The sequence below is a fragment of the Ctenocephalides felis genome, unplaced genomic scaffold (genome assembly GCF_003426905.1).
Source record: "Ctenocephalides felis isolate EL2017-DRISC unplaced genomic scaffold, ASM342690v1 CF-g0.4_SCAFFOLD_03265, whole genome shotgun sequence".
Lineage (NCBI taxonomy): Eukaryota > Metazoa > Arthropoda > Insecta > Siphonaptera > Pulicidae > Ctenocephalides > Ctenocephalides felis.
The window spans coordinates 1,096,172-1,104,801 of NW_020539419.1; positions in this window are offsets into that span (position 1 = coordinate 1,096,172).

Here is an 8,630-nt window from a genome sequence, read left to right on the forward strand (position 1 = left end):
CGGAAACCAAAGCTTCATTAAAACCTTATAGATTAGAGATCACAATAAAAAAGCGGCACTTGAATTTAAAAATAATCATAACCAAAATTTTGACATTTCATAAAAAAAAGAATGTTTAACGAGTTACTTCAATAAGACGCAAATAAATTAATTATTACAAGTTATGTTACAGAAAATATTGCCTAACAAATTATAGATACAAAACAATATTGTAAAATAAATATTTTCAAAAAATTTTGACAGAAAATGGCCAAAAAAAAACAAAACACTAAAATGACAAATGTCAAAATTTATGGAAAATTTGAGAAAAAAAGATTTATGATTTTTGAAAAACAAAAATTGACAGTTCAGAAAATATAATTCAAAAACATGTACATATATAGATATATCCAACATTTATATCCAAATTAGATGAAATGCTATATTCAAAATCACAATTTATAGTTTTATTGAAAATAAAAATTAAAAAAAAAAAAAAAAAAACCAATCATAGTTTTAAATCTAATTAAAAGTCAATGTTTATAAATTTGAATAAATGAAAATCGTCAAATGTCATTTGTCAAAATTTATGAAAATAATTATATAAATAGATTTACAATTTATATTTATTTGATTAGCTTACGAAATTATTTCGGATACCAAAACTTCATCAAAACCTTATAGATCAGAGATCACAATAAAAAAGCGACATATTGAATTTAAAATTAATCATAAACAAAAATTTGACATTTCACAAAAAAATGTTTAACGACTTCAATAAGAAACAAATAAATTAATTATTCCAAGTTATATTGCCGAACAAATTATAGATACAACACAATATTGTAAAATAAATATCATATATTAATTTTCGACCAAAAAGGAAATATTTTGACATTTACAAATATACTGCATATTGAATATATGAAATTGACATTCACTATTTTTCAATTAAATGAAAATGTAAAAAATCAAATATTTATATAAAAAATTGTATATTCAGATGAAGATACTGATTTGTTAATTTAGACTGAAACCTGATTTATTCATTAATTTTAAAAAAAATTGACATAAACAAAATTAAAATAAACAAAACACCTGCATCATGCGTTGGAATTAATTATCGAAGTGTAAAGAAATTTGTGTAATTAAAATAAAATATTACTATTATATGAGTTGAGATAAATTTTGATTGCCATCGCAAACGTTAATCATACAGAAAATTGTAACCTCTTAAATGGAATAGTACAATCTGAAGGTATCATTGCAATCTGACAAAAACAAACTAGACAAACTAAATATTATATCATATTATATTAAATTTCGATCCAAAAGAAAATATTTTGACAGTTATAATTAATTTGAAATGAAATGCAAATGTCAAAAATCAGATCTTTATGTAAAAAAATATTTATTTCCACAATATTCCCGTGTTGAATTTGCACTTTTTTATGAATTTAACAAGCATATAATATATTCATTGATCACTTAAAATAATTATTAATTTATAATAAATAAATATTGACGTATTTGACATGACAAAAGTGTAATAAACAAAACGCTATGATGCGAGTGAATTAATTTTTGAAGTATGAAATGTCAAATAATTTTGAAAATTATAACAAGTTTTTAACTATTTGTCAGAAAGAATATATTTTATTACAAATTCATACCCATATCAAGCACCAAAGTAATAAATACTGTTTATAAAATGACATATTATTTATAGACAATATGATTTTAATGCATATTTTAATTATATGTTTTATATAAATATCAAATAAATATATTTATGTTTCACTTGATTTTAATGAAAATAATTCAATGCCAAAATAAAAAGTATATATCTAAAATTATAGTCTAAATATTACAATTTTGATAAATAATCATCCATTATTTTACAGTACAAAAATTGATAAAAAATTAATAAAAGTGCCAAAAATCAAACATTTTATAGATTTGGACTCGGATTTCTCAGAACTTTATCCATGTTAGTTTCAGGAATAGTATGAATATCAATTTGCAGTCGAAAATTTATATGATAAGTGACTAAAACATTATAGATCACAATAAAAAAGCGACATATTGAATTTATCATTAATCATAAACAAATTAAATGAATTTTTAACGACTTCAATAAGATACAAATAAATTAATTATTCCAAGTTATGTTATAGGCAATATTGGCAATCAAATTATAGATATAAATTATATCATATTATATTAAATTTCGAACCAAAAAGGAAATATTTTGGCATTTAAAAATTTAGTGCATATTGGATATATGAAATTGACATTCAATATTTTTAAATTAAATGCAAAAGTAAAAAATCTGATATTTATATAAAATTATATATTTAGAGAATAGTACTGCGCTGATTCAGACTAAAATCTAATTTATTCATTGATTAAAAATATTTCACTATTTGACATAAATAAAATTAAAATAAACAAAGCACTATGATGCGTTCGAATTAATTATCAAAATGTAAAGAAATTCGTGTAATAAAAATATAACATTACTAGCAAACCCGACGAACTCCGTTTCGCCACCAGATGGTTTCGTGAGAAAGATGACGAAATTTTTTGTTTTATATTTCAAAAGGAAAAATTTGATTTTATTACACAAAAGCAATGTATTTATTTCGATTACAAAAATTAGGTGTTTTTAGTTGAACTTCTTTAAGTAAATGAAAGTGAATCCGCAAATTATCCGTTTCATTGAAGTGCTCCTTGGTAAACCACATTTTTTGTTTTTTGGTCTGGCGTTAACACAAACAAAGCGGATGGTTTTCCAACTTGTAAACAGGCAACGTATAACTGCCCATGTGAAAAACTATCTGTTTGAAATTTATCCCGCAAACACTAAGCGATTCGCCTTGCGACTTGTTAGTTGTCATTGCGAACGCAAGGCGAACTGGAAATTGTAATCGTTTGGAGTCAAACGGAAGACCAGTCGGAATCATTGGTATGTCACCAAATCGCCAGCAATTTTTGATTGAATGGTAAAATTCAATGCGTGTACATAATTATTCTTTGCGGCAAGAATTGCTCGTTGACTTAACCAAGCATAACTCTGATAATACTCAGTATAATGTCATTACTCGAATTTTTAATTACGGTGCGTGAAGTTCCAGCAGCTTGCATTAAGGCACGATGCCATGCAAACTAATTTTCTTAGCTATAAACCTTGCGGAGCCCGAGACCTTTCCAACGAATGCAAAATTGTCGAAATCGGTTCGTGCGTTCTGGAGTTATTCCGTCAGGAAGGAAAACCCCTTATATATATATATATATATATATATATATATATATATATATATATATATAGAAGATAATCTATTTGAAAATATTTAGAGCAATTGTTGATTATTTTTATTACTCGAATTTTTAATTACGATGCATGAAGTTGCAGCAATTTGCATTAGGGCACGATGCCATGCACCACTAATTTTCTTGGCTATAAACCTTGCGGAGCCCGAGACCTTTCCAACGAATACAAAATTGTCGAAATCGGTTCGTACGTTTAGGAGTTATTTTGTCAGGAAGGAAAACCCGACTTATTTTTATATATATAGAAGATTATTAATATATCATGTATATTATAAGAACTTTTGCAATGCGGAAAAATATTTTTGATGGCAAAACAGCGTTTGCCGGGTCAGCTAGTATATATATATATATATATATATAACGTATTTTAATTTCGAGCAGATTGATGAAATACCGACGACCTCGTTTCGTCGTAAGGAAACAAAACGAGACCAGTTGACAGACAAACTTCTACAACACATGGATAAAATAGAACAGGAAAAATCTCGAGAAATGAAAATGGCAGAAATTTCGGAATTTTCAGAAATTTCGGAAAAACTCTCGAATTGATGAATCCGAAACAAAAAGAAATCGCAATTAGTTTAATACATCAATTGATGTGGCATGGCATTAACAATTTTCTATCAGAGCATACGACGATAATGAATTGGCCAAATCATAATCGTTTTATATACTTTCAGGGTACTTTCCCGAAATGTGTGTGCTCTATGGTGTGTATATGCATGGTGTCTGATCCTTATGGAACAGAAGTGTGTATCTGTGTGCGAATCGGTGTCTGGCGGTAACTTGTTGAGTGTTGTATATTTCGGCGTGGTGTTAACTTGGTGAATGATTATTAAATATATTTGTAAAGAAGTAATAAGGTGTTTTATTAATTAAATAATACTAGAGTAAATCTAGTTTAAAGCTCAGAAGTCGGATTGGATCGGAATGTCGAGGATTTATTGGAGAACATTTTGGAGTGGATTATTGGGTTAGGCGATTTCAATAATCTCTTTGAGTGCCCGTGTTATTAATCAGGCGGATTATAATTACGGGGTGCGATAAAAAGCAAGGTGTGCTACTCTATCGTACAAGTGCAGGTGTTATTTTGTAAGTTTTGTGTGGTTGTGCAGAAGTGAGGTTAACACGTGGTTAACTAAAATAAGAACAAAGTGGAAGAAAATATCGAAAGCAAGGCGTGATATTGACGTTGGCGAGTCGCGAAGCTGCGATATTTGTAATTATAAACTTGAGATTGCAAAAATAAATTAAGATTTGGTGAAATGGCTACTGGAGATGATGCTGAGAGCTCGGTGCCAGAATCCTTAAGAGTGCTATCGTTGACAGATTGGATTACTCTTATTAGGGCGATAACCGCTGATAAAAACGAGAGCATCTCGAGCAGCGAATTGTTAGCGACGATACCGGTATTCGACGGATCGTTTGAGCAATGCATCGAGGCATGGTTTGAACGCGTTGAGGCCGTGCGTGACGCTTACGAGATGGCTAAGAAGAAGATGGTGGTGCTGATGATATCGAAGCTTTCGTGGCGCGCGAGACAATTATATGACAGCAAAGCCGAGTATGCAACCTTTTCATATGATGAGCTTAAGAGGGCGCTAACAGCATTTCTCAAGTATAGAGAAGACCGGATGACTCGGATGAGAAGGTTTGAGTCTCGGAGGTGGCAAAAACAAGAACCATTTAGCGCATACTTTCAGGAGAAGATGGCGCTAGGAAATAGGTTGGGTTTTATCGAGTCTGACCTGCTAGCCTATATGATAGACGGCTTCAACAACCCGCCACTCTAGGCTCAAGCCAAAATGAACCAATTCAAAGATTTAGCGACCCTGCTAAGTGTGATGAACGAGCTGACAGCGGAGGAACGCGGATTCAATATGATGCCGCCTAAGAGGGTACAGTCAACGGGGTTTTCTAGAGTGGAACCACACGGCGCATATTCCCCGGTGAGGTGTTTTATTTGTGGTGGAGTAGGACATATGGCATCCAGGTGTATGAAACCAAAAAATGATGGAGTGGCGTACTACAACTGTGGCTCAACGGAGCATCAACAGAGATTTTGCAAAAATGTCCGCAGTACGGCGCAAGTGGCGCCGGATAGCACTACACTAATAATAAACCCCATACCGGTCTACAAGGTTGAAACGAAGGTGTTTGACGTGGAGTTTGAGAGTGTGATAGATTCGGGTCCAGTAATATCGATTATCAAGCGATCTTGTGCGCCTAATGGAACACCAGTGGAAACATGGACCACAAGAGCCGGGTTCGAGGGCATTAACCCTGCGAGGTTAGATGTTGAAGGTATTGCAAAACTACGGTTCACGTTTCCGGAGCATGGGGCAGAAGTGCCACTAACTTTGTATGTGGTCCCAGAAAATACCATGAATGCGTCATGTCTATTGGGGCGAGATATGATTCAACACGATGATTTGGAGGTAACCATTGGAAAGGGAGTGCATATAGTTAACAAAAATGCAGGGGTTAACGAAATATTGGCGATTGACCATATTATTACAGACGGGGTGAATTTAAATATATCGGAGGAAAATGACTATGGAGTGATAGCGACGGTTGCCCTACGATATCTCGACAGATATGCAGATAGACATGCTCTACGGGATAATGCATATGCGGATCCGTAAACTCATTCCACGGACAACAATTAATACGTTCGATGAGCTGCTTCAAAGAGCTCGCGACGTAGAAGCTAACATTTTCGAAGCAGAAAAGGGAGAAAGCAATCCGGTGGAAAGACGGACAACCTGCTCTTTTTGCGGCAACATCCGACACACGGTCACAAAATGTCGCAAACGCCAAGGGACAAAGCAGATCCCAAAGAAGGAGGAGCCAGAAACTCGGAGCGGAGCGAGAATCTCCTGTTATGGTTGCGGCAAAACAGGAGTTATCCGCAGTAAAAGCCCGGTTCTTGCACAAAGCCGGTCTTGTGTTAGACATGAAGCACCGCACGTGGAACTTTTCGGACCAGACGCCAAAGTACCCTTTCGCAGCAGAGGATAAAATTTTTGGGACAGTCAAAGTAGCACGGTCGGCTCCGTTCCGGCGTACCTGACGTACCAATTCTAAGCTACCTGGACGACCTAATAGTATTATCAGAAGACTGGATTCAACACCATCATCTAGACTACTTGTTCGCGAAAATTCGGGCACCGCGAATAAACCGCGAGAAATGTCGGTTGTTCTGCACCGAAGTAAAGTACCTAGGACATATAGTGACGCCCGAAGGAATTCAGACTGATCCAGAGAAAGTAGCGGCCATTGTAGGAATGAAACCCCCCAGGAACGTTAAGGAATTACTGACATTTCTACAAACCTGCTCGTGGTGTAGGCGATTCGTACCTGAATTTGCAAAGGTACCCAACCCCTGAGCCAGCTAACAAAGAAAAATAACGAGTGGAAATGGGGACAGGACCAGGACAAAGCTTTCCGGCATGTCAAGGAAGCACTAATGACGAGCCCTATCCTGAGGCACACAGACGAGATAAAACTGTACACCCTGCGAACCGACGCAAGCAGCTACGCTCTAGGGGGAGTATTACTGCAAGGAGAGGGCGCCAACGAAAGGCCAGTGAAGTATGCAAGTCGCCTATTGACTCCGGCTGAAAGGAATTATAGCACCACGGAACGCGAAACACTGGCGGTAGTACGGGCCGTTAACAAATCCCGTGGATACATCGAAGGGGCCACGATAACGGTAGCCACAGATCACAGGCCTCTAAAATGGTTAATGACGCTACAATCGCCCAGTGGTTGACTGGCGCGATGAGCATTACTGCTGCAGCAGTACAACCTACAAATTGATTACACCCCGGGAAGGATTAACGTGGTAGCAGACACGCTATCACGGCCAAACATTGAAGATAAAGAAGTTACATCCGCACGTATTGGATTGGTTTCAATCAATTACCCTAGCTGAAGTGCGACTGAAACAAGACAGGGTCAATTTGAGGACAATAAATTACAAGAGATAATCAATGCGTTTGAAACGACTGATATATATTTTACTTAAAAGGAGAACCCGCGCATTTCTCGTCTCGGATTTTGATGAAATTTGGCACAATGGTAGATTTTATGCCCAAACTGACCGTGGTAAAATATTATAGGCCTATGAAAAGCGGTTTAATTATAAAAATTAATTAAAGTTTGCATTTTAGCAGCGCGCGCTATACATAGTTTGCAACGTGCGTTCTTATCAGTTCAGTCGTAGCCTAGTGGTAAAGTGACTGGACTCTCATTTTTGCGTATGCGTATCGTCGGAGGATCGAATCCCACTCATGATATATTTTTTTTATTATTTTTAATTCAAATTTATAATTGCATGAGTAAATAATATCAAAGTTTTCTTGGGTTTTAATTAATTTGCTAAATATTCTATAGTAAAATACTCTGTAGCGTCTGTATAAAATTGATGTAATACCTGAAACATAATAATTTTATAAAAAACAGCAATAACAAGGAAGAAAAAATGTAATTTATTTGCATATATTAACTACTTTAAGGTTTATAATTGGCGGGATGGTACTTATCATAAAAACAAGAGAAACATAAAAATAAATTGCAACGAGCTCATTTCACAAATGCAGTAGTATAAACATTTAAAAGTTTAAACATAAACAAAAGACCGTCATACAATGGAAAAAAGTTGCAAATGGTAATCAGGAAATAATAACGTTAGCTGTAGCTCAACTATTTTTCTTTTAGGTGAAAGATGTAGAGATTTAGAACATGCTCGAGAAATGTTCACTCATATTGTGTGGATTTTAGGTAGCAAATATCATAATGTACAAATAGATTTAGCGATCAAGAAAATAAATCTATTTGAATGACTCAGTATCAAACAAGACAATCTTGACTGATACTAATGTTTCAGAAATAAATGATCGTGAACCATGTCAAGATCTTTTACGAAAAAGTCTATTTTATAAAGATTTCCTTCATATTAAATGCGAAGCCGAAAAGATTATGCCAGAAGAAGGATTTACTAATCGTTTTTGCTTTCCAGGTTTCTTAAATTATGTAATGGACAGGTATATTCCAATTATACCTTTGTGGTAAGGACTAATGCTAGATAATGACAGAAAACATTTGTATTCAAATGCTGCTGTCGAATTATTTTTCAATGCATTAAAGAACAGTATCTGCCATGGTAATAAATATATGAAACCGTCACATTTCATAGATACAATTAAACATTTGATGACACTTTACAATAATGATTTATTAATAAAAGTTATATTAGAAAAAAAAGAAGAAATGCAAGTCAGGAGAAGCTAAGCATGGCAAACAATATTTAAAAA